The following is an 11,844-nucleotide window of genomic DNA, read 5'->3' as shown; positions in this document are numbered from 1 at the left end:
ATAATAATAACCCTGCTTTTTCTTGATCTTCCTATTGTTGTTATTATTATTATGATCGTTATAACAATAAGTGTCATTTGTAGGCTTAGTATAGCAGCCTTGTATAACCACCATCGAGCTGTAGGCCTGTCACGAACTGTCACGAATCCCGTTTCCTGAGTCTGTTTTTTGCCTATGTTCTGTCCTGGAGAGTTTTTATCCGGCGTCCTGGAACGCACCCTGTCTGGTTGCCGGGCAATGTAGCCAGTTGGGGTTTCTGATTACCCGCACCTGTATCCCATCAGCTATCTGCACACCTGGTCCTGATCATCATCTCTCCTCTTCATAAGCCCGGACCTGACATCCATTCCCTGCCGGATCGTTAGCCATGAACAGTATGTTGTGCCAGAGTATCAGCCTCAAGTTGGATAGAATTTGTTTTGTTTGTTACGTATTGCTTGCCTTAAACTTACCTCTGTTTGTTTTGTCTTCAGTTACTCACCCGGATCATTTACCCCATTCCCGCCTGGTCGTCGGAGGATTCCGCTTCCCCATTGGATCCACCTATTTACTCCCATCAACTCACCACCGCTGCCCGCTACGCCACCTGGATATATCTAACCATTCACTTTCACTTGTAAATAAATACTCACCTTCTTCCTACTCTCCTTGTCCTAGTCTGCTTCTGGGTTCGATTTTGAAGAAACCTGACAATAACTTAATTTGGCCTATATTTCAATACTTGTATAGGCTACTGAATCAATCATTCATTTTTTTATGTCATCAAAATAGCATAGGAGTCATTTATAAATTGAAATGGAATTAAGCATTTTTTTTTTTTAAATATAGCAACCCTTGAAAAATGAGAGTAAACAATGACTAAACCTTACATTTTCAGAAATTACGTTCACAAATTAATGCGACTGTTTTTAGTCTTTGCTGTAATAAAGGCTTTACAAAAAAATTACAACAGACTGTCTGTTAGACTTGTAATTTATTTAGTGTTGACATTGTTTCAAATTGTCAGAAAATATATTGTAAACTAACGGCACCTGTTTGGCACACCTAATATGCACGCAGCGCTTGTTCCTAACCTTTTTCTTGATCTCCAGTATTTTCTACAACCAGTCAAATTTGTTCCACTTAACCGACTTCCCCTCAGCAACCAGTCAACATTCCCCCGTTTCGAGTTTTTCTCACGTCCTCGGCATCCATTTTGCTGTCACATCCAATTTATTCATGTGATTATGATATGCTATAGCTCAAACCCTATTGGTCACGTGCACGCTATGCATAAGTGTCACTTAAAGAGAGGGTTGAAAGGGTTGAGGGAATAAGTCATGTTTTTTCTAAACAAACGAGGGATTTTGGTAAAAACTTTTCAATCTGAAATGATGTTGCAGCTTCAGCAACATGGACAGTGCGCTGAACACTGAAGTTCTGCAGTGGTCGCTGCAGCATGGAGGGTTTCTATTCAGTCACTTGCTTTTCTTTAACACAGCAAATCTGAGCATAATCAAATCCACTGCAGCCAGACTCCCTCTAGTCATTTGTGTGTCTTAATTATTTAATCTTTAACAAATGCATTTAACCTTTATTTAATTAGGCAAGTCAGTTAGGAGCATATTCTTATTTACAATGATGGCCTACCCCAGCCAAACCTGGATGACACTGGGCTAATTGTGCACCACACTATGGGACTCACAATCACGGCAGGATGTAATACAGCCTGGATCCGAACCAGGGACTGTAGTGACGCCTCTTATACTGAGATGCAGTGCCTTAGACCGCTGCACCACTCGGGAGCCCAATCAAATTGTGTGCATAAAGCGTCAGACAAGCTCGGAGCATTTAGTTAATTTTATTTAAACACATAGGATGTGTCTATATGGATAAATACACATTTAAAATTTCAACCAATCGATTGGTCAAAAGAACAGACGACTCTCGGTCTATCAATATTTGTTTTAGTCGGTGACAGCCCTATGAGGGTCAGCGTGGCAGATGTGTTGTTGCCTACTCTCACCACCTTGGGTGGCCATCACGAAGTCCAGGATCCAGTTGCAGAGGGAAGTGTTCAGTCTCAGGGTCCTGAGCTTAGTGATGCGCTTGGCTATGGCGTTGAGCTCTGAGCTGTAGTCAATGAACAGCGTTCTCGTGTAGGTGTTCCTCTTGTACAGGTTGGAGAGAGCAGTGTGGAGTGCAATAGAGAGAGCATCATCTGTGGATCTGCTGGGGCTGTATGCGAATTGCATTGGGTCCAGGGTGTCTGGGATGATGGGGTTGATATGAGCCATGACCAGCCTTTCAAAGCATTTCACGGCTACAGATGTAAGCCTTACATCTAGACATAGATAGACATTTAGACAGGTTTTCTTGGCTTTCTTGGGCACAGGGACTATGGTGCTCTACTTGAAACATGTAGGTATTACAGATTGGGTCAGGGAGAGGTTGCCAACTGCTCAGCGCATGCTCTGAGTATGCATCCTGGTAATCCATCTGGCCCTGCTGCCTTGTGAATGTTAACCTTTTTAAAGGTCTTACTCAGATCAGCTATGGAGATCGAGTGCTCGCATGCATGGTTCAGTGTTGCTTGCCTCAAAGAGAGCATAGAAGATATTTGCGTCACTGGGCACCTTCTTTTGTAATCAGTGAATATTTGCAAGCCCTGCCACATCCGACAAGTGTCGGAGCCGGCGTAGTAGGATTCGATCTTAGTCCTCTATTGAAGCTTTGCCTATTTGGTGGTTCGTCAGAGGTCATAGCGGGATTTCTCATAAGAATCCATATTAGTGTCCCGCTCCTTGAAAGTTGCAACTCTAGCCTTTAGCTCAGTGCTGATATTGTCTGTAATCCATGGTGTCTGGTTGGGATATGTACAGTCACTGTGGGGACGGCGTCATCGATGCACTTATTGATGAAGCTGGTGACTGATGTGGTAATTTCCTCAATGTTGTAAGATGAATCCCGGAACATCCCGTATTGAGCGTTACATTGCTACCTCCTGTTTTTAGTTTTTGGTTGAAACAGGAGGATAGAGTTATGGTCAGATTTGCCGAAGGGAGGCCGAGGGAGAGTGTGTGTGTGTGCATGCATGCGTAGGGCTGTGGTGGTCATGAAATTTCATCAGCCTGTGATTGTCAAGCAAATAACTGCCGGTCTCACAGTAATTGCCCGTAATTAAGATAAACACATTTAGAATCTCCTGGCTTTCACCCATAGCTTACCATCCACTGATGCAGACCTTTGGAACATCTACGTTTTAAAAAGTATCATAAATCCATGTAATATAGCTTACACCATCACAATGAATACATTATTTATATTCTATGCTATTCTGTTCTTCTGAAATAGACTACATTTTCTTCATGTCATGTCTAAAGAAACATAACATGAAGAAAATGTAGTCTATTTCAGAAGAACAGAATAGCATATTCTGAGTTGTCGTTATACTAGGCCCTGATCTGGATATGCCATATGGCTGTGGGCTACACTGGTTCATTTTGCAGACAAATTTTGCTTAGAACTCTGTGGCATTATTTTTAGATTATTTGATATTATGAATAATTCAATTGAACATAGCTGAATAAAATAGAAAGGTTATTTTCTCCAAACGATCTGAGGGAGTGTATCACAGTCATCATGAGGAGGAGACCAAGGCGCAGAGTGATGAGAGTACATTCTATTTATTAAACGAATGCAACACTGAACAAAACTATACAAAATAACAAAACGAACCGTGAAGCAATATGACTAGTGCGAACAGGCAACTAAACAGAATAATAACCCACAAAACCAAAATGGAAAATGGCAACCTAAATACGATCCCCAATCAGAGATAATGATAAACAGCTGCCTCTGATTGGGAACCAATTCAGGCCACGATAGACCTAGACATACTAAAACCCCATAGGGCGCACTGGAGGCCTGGTGCGTGGTGCCTGAACTGGTGGTACCGGGCTGGGGACACGCATCTCAGGGAGAGTGCTGGGAGGAGGAACAGGGCGTACTGGACCATGGAGGCGCACTGGAGGCCTGGTGCGTGGTGCCGGAACTGGTGGTAACGGGCTGGTGACACGCACCTTAGGGCGAGTGGGGGAGGAGGAACAGGGCGCACTGGACCGTGGAGACGCATTGGAGATCCAGAACATAGAGCTGGCACAATACGGTGCCTGACCAGTTACACGCTCCCCACGGTAAGCACGAGGAGTTGGCTCAGGCCTCCTACCTGACTCAGCCAGTCTCCTCGTGTGCCCCCCAAAGAAAATCTTTGGGCTGCCTCTCGTTCTTCCGTGCTAGCCGTGTTCCTTCATATCGTTGCGTTCCTCTATTCTCCAGGATTTTTCCTCGTAGTATCAAGGCTGCATGATGCGGCTCTAATGATGATTTGAGAAAATAGTTTTTTTGTGCATGCTGTACACAATTTATCAGTCTCTCATTCATAATTTGACAAGCACTTGATATTGCCCAAAATTTCCAGGTGGTATCCCCTTTGTGTGTCCGAAATGCCCCCTAAAAAATCCAAGCTTTTTGCGGCCTTGAGCTGAATATAATAATTATAATACCTTTCTCCCACCTTTCACTGACATGGCTCACCGTCACGTGATCATGTCTTTCTCACAGGCTACAAGTGAAGACAGACGCATCGGGGACACAACTGCATGCGTCCTTATCCAATTCATAGTCGCATATTGAAGATATTGGAAGAACAGTCCACATTTACTTCTCATCAACCAACAAGATCAGTAGGCCTAATGAACAGCAAAAGCACTAGCCTATGTCAATCTACTATCCCCCATAGAACAAAAGTTGACCTATTCTGTGCGAGAAATTAATATTCCAAACCTAGTCTGGGACAACTGTGGGTTGTGATAGATTCCAAAATAATACAACCACTAGCATCAAAAAACTTGTTTTAAGCATTTAGCCTCACGCAACAGATCAGAACTTTTGGCTTAAAATGTTGATAAACTACTAGGCTATTTCTTCTCATTATAAGTGTAGAAATGCACACATGGCAGTAGGCTATAAGTACAAATGTTCCATTAGAGGGAAAACACCATTCTCAAAAGTGACCACAAATGTGATTATGCATGTAATGCTTTAATTAAAATTGTGCATTTTTATGGTGAAAATTATCTTCCCAAAACTTGAAACTCAGACGCTGTGTACGTGTGCCTGTTAGGCTCTACACCGTTGTAAAGCGGATTCATGTGCTTGTTTTTAAGAAGTTGTTTGGCCACTTTAGTTGTGATACAAACGGTATCAAAACATATAGGCCTATGAGCTAGGCTACATGAGGTGTGCGACTATGATTTCAAAAAGTCGCCAAAAGAGGTATGAGTTTCTTGCCTTATTGCACTCAAGTGCTAGGCTAATAATATCACCCATCCCACTATTCTTGATTTAATCTCTTCTTTACATATACTAAATCATATATGTGAAATTTGTTTTGATTTAGAATGGATCATTATCATACATCTGTCTCAAAATAGGATCAGGGGAAAAAAATACATTTCATCTATGCATTTAAATAGCGAATGGAGGACGCTAATTCCCATGGATAATTTGCATTCCAGTCAGGTAAGCTATACTCCTTTTGTAAAGAGAAGCAATGTGATTAATATTAGGAAAGTTGATAAATAAATATAGTAGGCCTAGCCTATAAAAGCTGATGGGATCCTCCTCTTTTTAATAGAGACCATCACTCTGTATTTTCACACAATTGCATAGCCTATAAAAATGTTGCGCAACATGAGCTCTTGGGCTCTCATTAAGTATTTGATACATTTTTTAAATTACATTTACATTGATGTTAGAGTGATTAGAGGGACAATAGAGTGCTGAGTACCAGGCAGTTAGCAAGTTTGGTAGGCTACTAATGACCATCAGCAGCATCAGGGATGGAAAAGCCTAATTACCGTGACTAAACGGTCACATGGAATTTGACTGCTGTCATGACTAGTGACCGCTGGTGTGGAGGTAATATGGTTATCATAACGCCCTGTGTGTGCATGCGTGTGTTCGTTCCGTGCTGGATCTAGCCAGCGGTTTACATGAAAAGGTAGTCACTTATTTCCCATGTTTATAAGTAATAGATTGGTACCAAGATAAACCATGATGGGTCAGGGTTTAAGCTAATGTTCCAATTTGGATGTTTGATTGTCTTTGTATTTGCATATTAACTGGCTAGAGGACACTGGCACGTTCCTGAACACATTGTAGCTGGGGTGTTATCTGGTAGGTAAATACCTAAAACTCTGGAGAGGTGTTTAATGTCTCTGGAACCATAATATGATATAGCTATCTTCTGAGATGGCCAGCGAGCACATCTACTTGAGAGGGAGGCATGGTGGATTGGGCTGCTGTAAGGTGGTTACAGGTTAGGGTTAAGGGGATTTCAGGGGTGGTCAACAGAGCTGCAGGTTGAAGATGTTTTTTTTTGCTTGGAGTGGAGATGAGCACTCTATTAGCTGAAGTTACCTAGGGAAGAAGAGCTCCATATACAAGTCCTGTTTCTGTGATGCTTGATTCGTTTTCTGTGTCTTTTGTTCATGTCAGTCCATCCCCAGTCTCTGCTTTCAGACCGCTCCCCCTTTCAGACCGCTCCCCCGACATACACTTCAAACACAACCTCACTGAACATTATTCAGACAAAAGCATTCAGATGTTTAATTATCCAACCATACAAATCTCTCAGCTAGATTCCCCTGTCTACTCTGTCCACTTACATGACTGGATGGATACTAGTTGGTATGGATTAATGCTTTGAGGTGTGCGCGTCTGTGAATATATTTGCTTTAAGTGAAATGGGGATTTTTTTTGCGTTCTGTGTGTTGTATGTGGGAGGTAGCTGAAACGCAAATGCTATCACAATATGTGTGTGTCTTAATGCAGATATTTATTGTAATGGTTGTTATTCTGGGCTGACAGGTCCACAGATCCTAAGCCTTAAAAACATATCAGATGAGGGGCCTTTGGTCCTGGTGGGCTAAGATGAAGATGATGTCTGTGAGGATGGATCAACAGCAGAAGGACTGTCACTCCATACGGAGGGGTGCAGGCGATTTAGTTATTTGTCCCTGACCACCTTTTAATATCCTTATTCCTCAGGATGAGAATAATGCTGTCTGCTGGATCTCTCTGGCTCTCACTCTCTCACTCTCTCACTCTCTCTCTCCCTCTACCCTTTACTTGACCAGATCATCTATCTCTCATGGCTGCCCAGGGACAGGGCTAGCCAGAAGCAGCTTGTCTTTTCTGAGTTTCTATAAGGAGGATTTAAAACATGAACTATGATTCCTAAACCCTCTTAAATATTTACATGCTATTATTGTGTATTAATACCCCTTTGAGAATTGAAATGCAGTCCATGTCCCATATCAGCATAGAGGGGAAGGTTGGACAAGCTTCAGACGATACCCAACCCACACAACATATGTATTATTATTATACATTTCAACTTCAATTCCTCCTTTGGGTTTTTGGTTTGAACTGAAATGTCCTTCTGGAATACCACTGACATTCTGGAAGTGTGTGATTCTCTGTTTTAAATGTGTCCAGTTTGATTTGGACCAGTAAATGGTTTTCTGTCTGGTGTGTTGAAAACTTGACTCTTCATGCAGTTGTGTATCGTATACTGTTTTAGTCATATTTCCATATTGAGGCTAACTGTAGAGGAAGTATTTGCCAGAAACAGAAGTCACTCTCGTTCCCCCAGCCAGATATCCTCTCCATGTCAACTCTTCCCCTTAACTCTGCCCACTAATTCAAATTATATCTGGGAGGTCAGACGGATCTACCAGGGTGGAGTCTGTCAACAGAGAGTCTATCCACTGTTTTGTATATTCTATCAGCCTGTCAGATCAGAGAGTCTATCCACTGTTTTGTATATTCTATCAGCCTGTCAGATCAGAGAGTCTATCCACTGTTTTGTATATTCTGTCAGCCTGTCAGATCAGAGAGGCTATCCACTGTTTTGTATATTCTATCAGCCTGTCAGATCAGAGAGGCTATCCACTGTTTTGTATATTCTGTCAGCCTGTCAGATCAGAGAGTCTATCCACTGTTTTGTATATTCTATCAGCCTGTCAACAGAGAGTCTATCCACTGTTTTGTATATTCTATCAGCCTGTCAGATCAGAGAGTCTATCCACTGTTTTGTATATTCTATCAGCCTGTCAGATCAGAGAGTCTATCCACTGTTTCGTATATTCTATCAGCCTGTCAGATCAGAGAGGCTATCCACTGTTTCGTATATTCTGTCAGCCTGTCAACAGAGAGTCTATCCACTGTTTTGTATATTCTATCAGCCTGTCAGATCAGAGAGGCTATCTGCTGACTGTTTTGTATATTTGCGAGGTGATTCATTGCATGCAATTAAATGAAATGCAATAGAAATGGGTTCCACTCGTTGGTTATAGTTAAGGTTAGGTGGTTTTGTTAAGGTGTGGGCATTATTAGGTGTGAGTTTCTGTGTGTGTGTCTGGTGAGTTGTGTATGAGTGGGGGAGTATAAAATAAAATAGTCAAATACAAGGAATTTAGATGATTGTTGAGCATAATATATGAAGGTGGTGTGACCTTACATTAGGATAGGTAATGGAATAGGAAGCCTGTGTGAGGTTGTGCAACAGAGACTTGTGTGTGTGTGTGTGTTTGTGTGTGTGTGTGTGTGTGAGTGAGATGTGGGCTTGTTGTTCCACTCTGGTCCAGACTGCATAGTCAAAAGGGCTGAGTTTCATAAATCACAAAGCAGCAGGCAGGAGATAGACTTAATAATCTGACCTAGATGTCCTTTTGGGGATATGAGCTGGAAGTGAAAAGTAGAGTATGTGTGAAGCTTATCACTGTGAATTTATGCCCGAGAAGATTTGCCCTCGGGGGCTTAGATCCCTGGCCGGAGGGGGGTAGCTAGCTGGCCGAAGGGGGGGGGGTTAGTTCAGAGTAGAAAAAATATGTACCACTTGCACTCTGTCTAAGCCGATTAGACGCCGTGGCAGAGAACAGAACACATTTTAATTTGTCCTTTGGCAGGTTGTATAGGACCATGTGTAGTCTTTTTTTATCCAGTAGACATGGTATGATTTGCTCCTGCAGCACAGGGCCCATCAGTCAGGGGGATTGATAGATCTTGGTCATAGACAGATTAACATGTCAGGGCAGAGTAGAAGAACCAAGGGACGATCTCGCTCTGATTGAGTGGAGCACTAATGAAATCCTGATCACTGCTATCTCATCACTTACCCCCTCCACCCCACCTAGCCCACATGAACCCATATCACTCCAGAAATACAGGGTTCTTATGCCACCCTCCCAGTGTGCTTGTCCTAAGGGCATCATACTACAATATTATCCAGAGCCATTAATATATGGCTGATTTAATATATGTCTGACAGTATCCGTATACTGTACTCTATTCATCTTCTGTCTGTTCATTGTGGCTGATAATGTCCATATACACTCTTCATCTTCTGTGTGTTCATTGTGGCTGATATTATCCATATACACTCTTCATCGTCTGTGTGTTCATTGTGGCTGATATTATCCATATACACTCTTCATCTTCTGTGTGTTCATTGTGGCTGATAATATCCATTAACATCCTTCATCTTCTGTGTGTTCATTGTGGCTGATATTATCCATATACACTCTTCATCGTCTGTGTGTTCATTGTGGCTGATATTATCCATATACACTCTTCATCTTCTGTGTGTTCATTGTGGCTGATAATATCCATTAACATCCTTCATCTTCTGTGTGTTCATTGTGGCTGATAATATCCATTAACAGCAAATCAAATCAAATCAAATCAAATTTTATTTGTCACATACACATGGTTAGCAGATGTTAATGCGAGTGTAGCGAAATGCTTGTGCTTCTAGTTCCGACAATGCAGTAATAACCAACAAGTAATCTAACTAACAATTCCAAAACTACTGTCTTATACACAGTGTAAGGGGATAAAGAATATGTACATAAGGATATATGAATGAGTGATGGTACAGAGCAGCATAGGCAGGATACAGTAGATGGTATCGAGTACAGTATATACATGAGGTGAGTATGTAAACAAAGTGGCATAGTTAAAGTGGCTAGTGATACATGTATTACATAAGGATGCAGTCGATGATATAGAGTACAGTATATACGTATGCATATGAGATGAATAATGTAGGGTAAGTAACATTATATAAGGTTACTGTTTAAAGTGGCTAGTGATATATTTACATCATTTCCCATCAATTCCCATTACTAAAGTGGCTGGAGTTGAGTCAGTGTCAGTGTCAGTGTGTTGGCAGCAGCCGCTCAATGTTAGTGGTGGCTGTTTAACAGTCTGATGGCCTTGTGATAGAAGCTGTTTTTCAGTCTCTCGGTCCCAGCTTTGATGCACCTGTACTGACCTCGCCTTCTGGATGATAGCGGGGTGAACAGGCAGTGGCTCGGGTGGTTGATGTCCTTGATGATCTTTATGGCCTTCCTGTAACATCGGGTGGTGTAGGTGTCCTGGAGGGCAGGTAGTTTGCCCCCGGTGATGCGTTGTGCAGACCTCACTACCCTCTGGAGAGCCTTACGGTTGTGGGCGGAGCAGTTGCTGTACCAGGCGGTGATACAGCCCGCCAGGATGCTCTCGATTCTGTTTGTGAGTGCTTTTGGTGACAAACCAAATTTCTTCAGCCTCCTGAGGTTGAAGAGGCGCTGCTGCGCCTTCTTCACGATGCTGTCTGTGTGAGTGGACCAATTCAGTTTGTCTGTGATGTGCATGCCGAGGAACTTAAAACTTGCTACCCTCTCCACTACTGTTCCATCGATGTGGATAGGGGGGTGTTCCCTCTGCTGTTTCCTGAAGTCCACAATCATCTCCTTAGTTTTGTTGACGTTGAGTGTGAGGTTATTTTCCTGACACCACACTCCGAGGGCCCTCACCTCCTCCCTGTAGGCCGTCTCGTCGTTGTTGGTAATCAAGCCTACCACTGTTGTGTCGTCCGCAAACTTGACGATTGAGTTGGAGGCGTGCGTGGCCACGCAGTCATGGGTGAACAGGGAGTACAGGAGAGGGCTCAGAACGCACCCTTGTGGGGCCCCAGTGTTGAGGATCAGCAGGGTGGAGATGTTGTTGCCTACCCTCACCACCTGGGGGCGGCCCGTCAGGAAGTCCAGTACCCAGTTGCACAGGGCGGGGTCGAGACCCAGGGTCTCGAGCTTGATGACGAGCTTGGAGGGTACTATGGTGTTGAATGCCGAGCTGTAGTCGATGAACAGCATTCTCACATAGGTATTCCTCTTGTCCAGATTGGTTAGGGCAGTGTGCAGTGTGGTTGAGATTGCATCGTCTGTGGACCTATTTGGGCGGTAAGAAAATTGGAGTGGGTCTAGGGTGTCGGGTAGGGTGGAGGTGATATGGTCCTTGACTAGTCTCTCAAAGCACTTCATGATGACGGAAGTGAGTGCTACGGGGCGGTAGTCGTTTAGCTCAGTTACCTTAGCTTTCTTGGGAACAGGAACAATGGTGGCCCTCTTGAAGCATGTGGGAACAGCAGACTGGTATTGGGATTGATTGAATATGTCCGTAAACACACCAGCTGGTCTGCGCATGCTCTGAGGGTGCGGCTGGGGATGCCGTCTGGGCCTGCAGCCTTGCGAGGGTTAACACGTTTAAATGTCTTACTCACCTCGGCTGCAGTGAAGGAGAGTCCGCATGTTTTCGTTGCAGGCCGTGTCAGTGGCACTGTATTGTCCTCAAAGCGGGCAAAAAAAGTTATTTAGTCTGCCTGGGAGCAGGACATCCTGGTCCGTGACTGGGCTGGATTTCTTCTTGTAGTCCGTGATTGACTGTAGACCCTGCCACATGCCTCTTGTGTCTGAG

General features: G+C 43.3%; 1 long non-coding RNA gene across 1 annotated transcript; it reads left to right on the top strand.

Annotated features, from left to right (window-relative positions):
• The first annotated feature begins 203 nt into the window (after positions 1-203).
• On the top strand, positions 204-642 carry LOC149972617 (uncharacterized). The gene is made up of 2 exons (XR_016491206.1): positions 204-374; positions 474-642. It is a non-coding gene; the product is annotated as an uncharacterized LOC149972617 (long non-coding RNA).
• Positions 643-11,844: the final 11,202 nt, after the last annotated feature.

Source organism: Oncorhynchus mykiss, chromosome 23 (genome assembly GCF_057628025.1).
Source record: "Oncorhynchus mykiss isolate SJ-2025 chromosome 23, ASM5762802v1, whole genome shotgun sequence".
Classification (NCBI taxonomy): domain Eukaryota; kingdom Metazoa; phylum Chordata; class Actinopteri; order Salmoniformes; family Salmonidae; genus Oncorhynchus; species Oncorhynchus mykiss.
The sequence above is the reverse complement of the archived record's forward strand: the minus strand, read 5'-3'. Positions and strand labels throughout refer to the sequence as shown.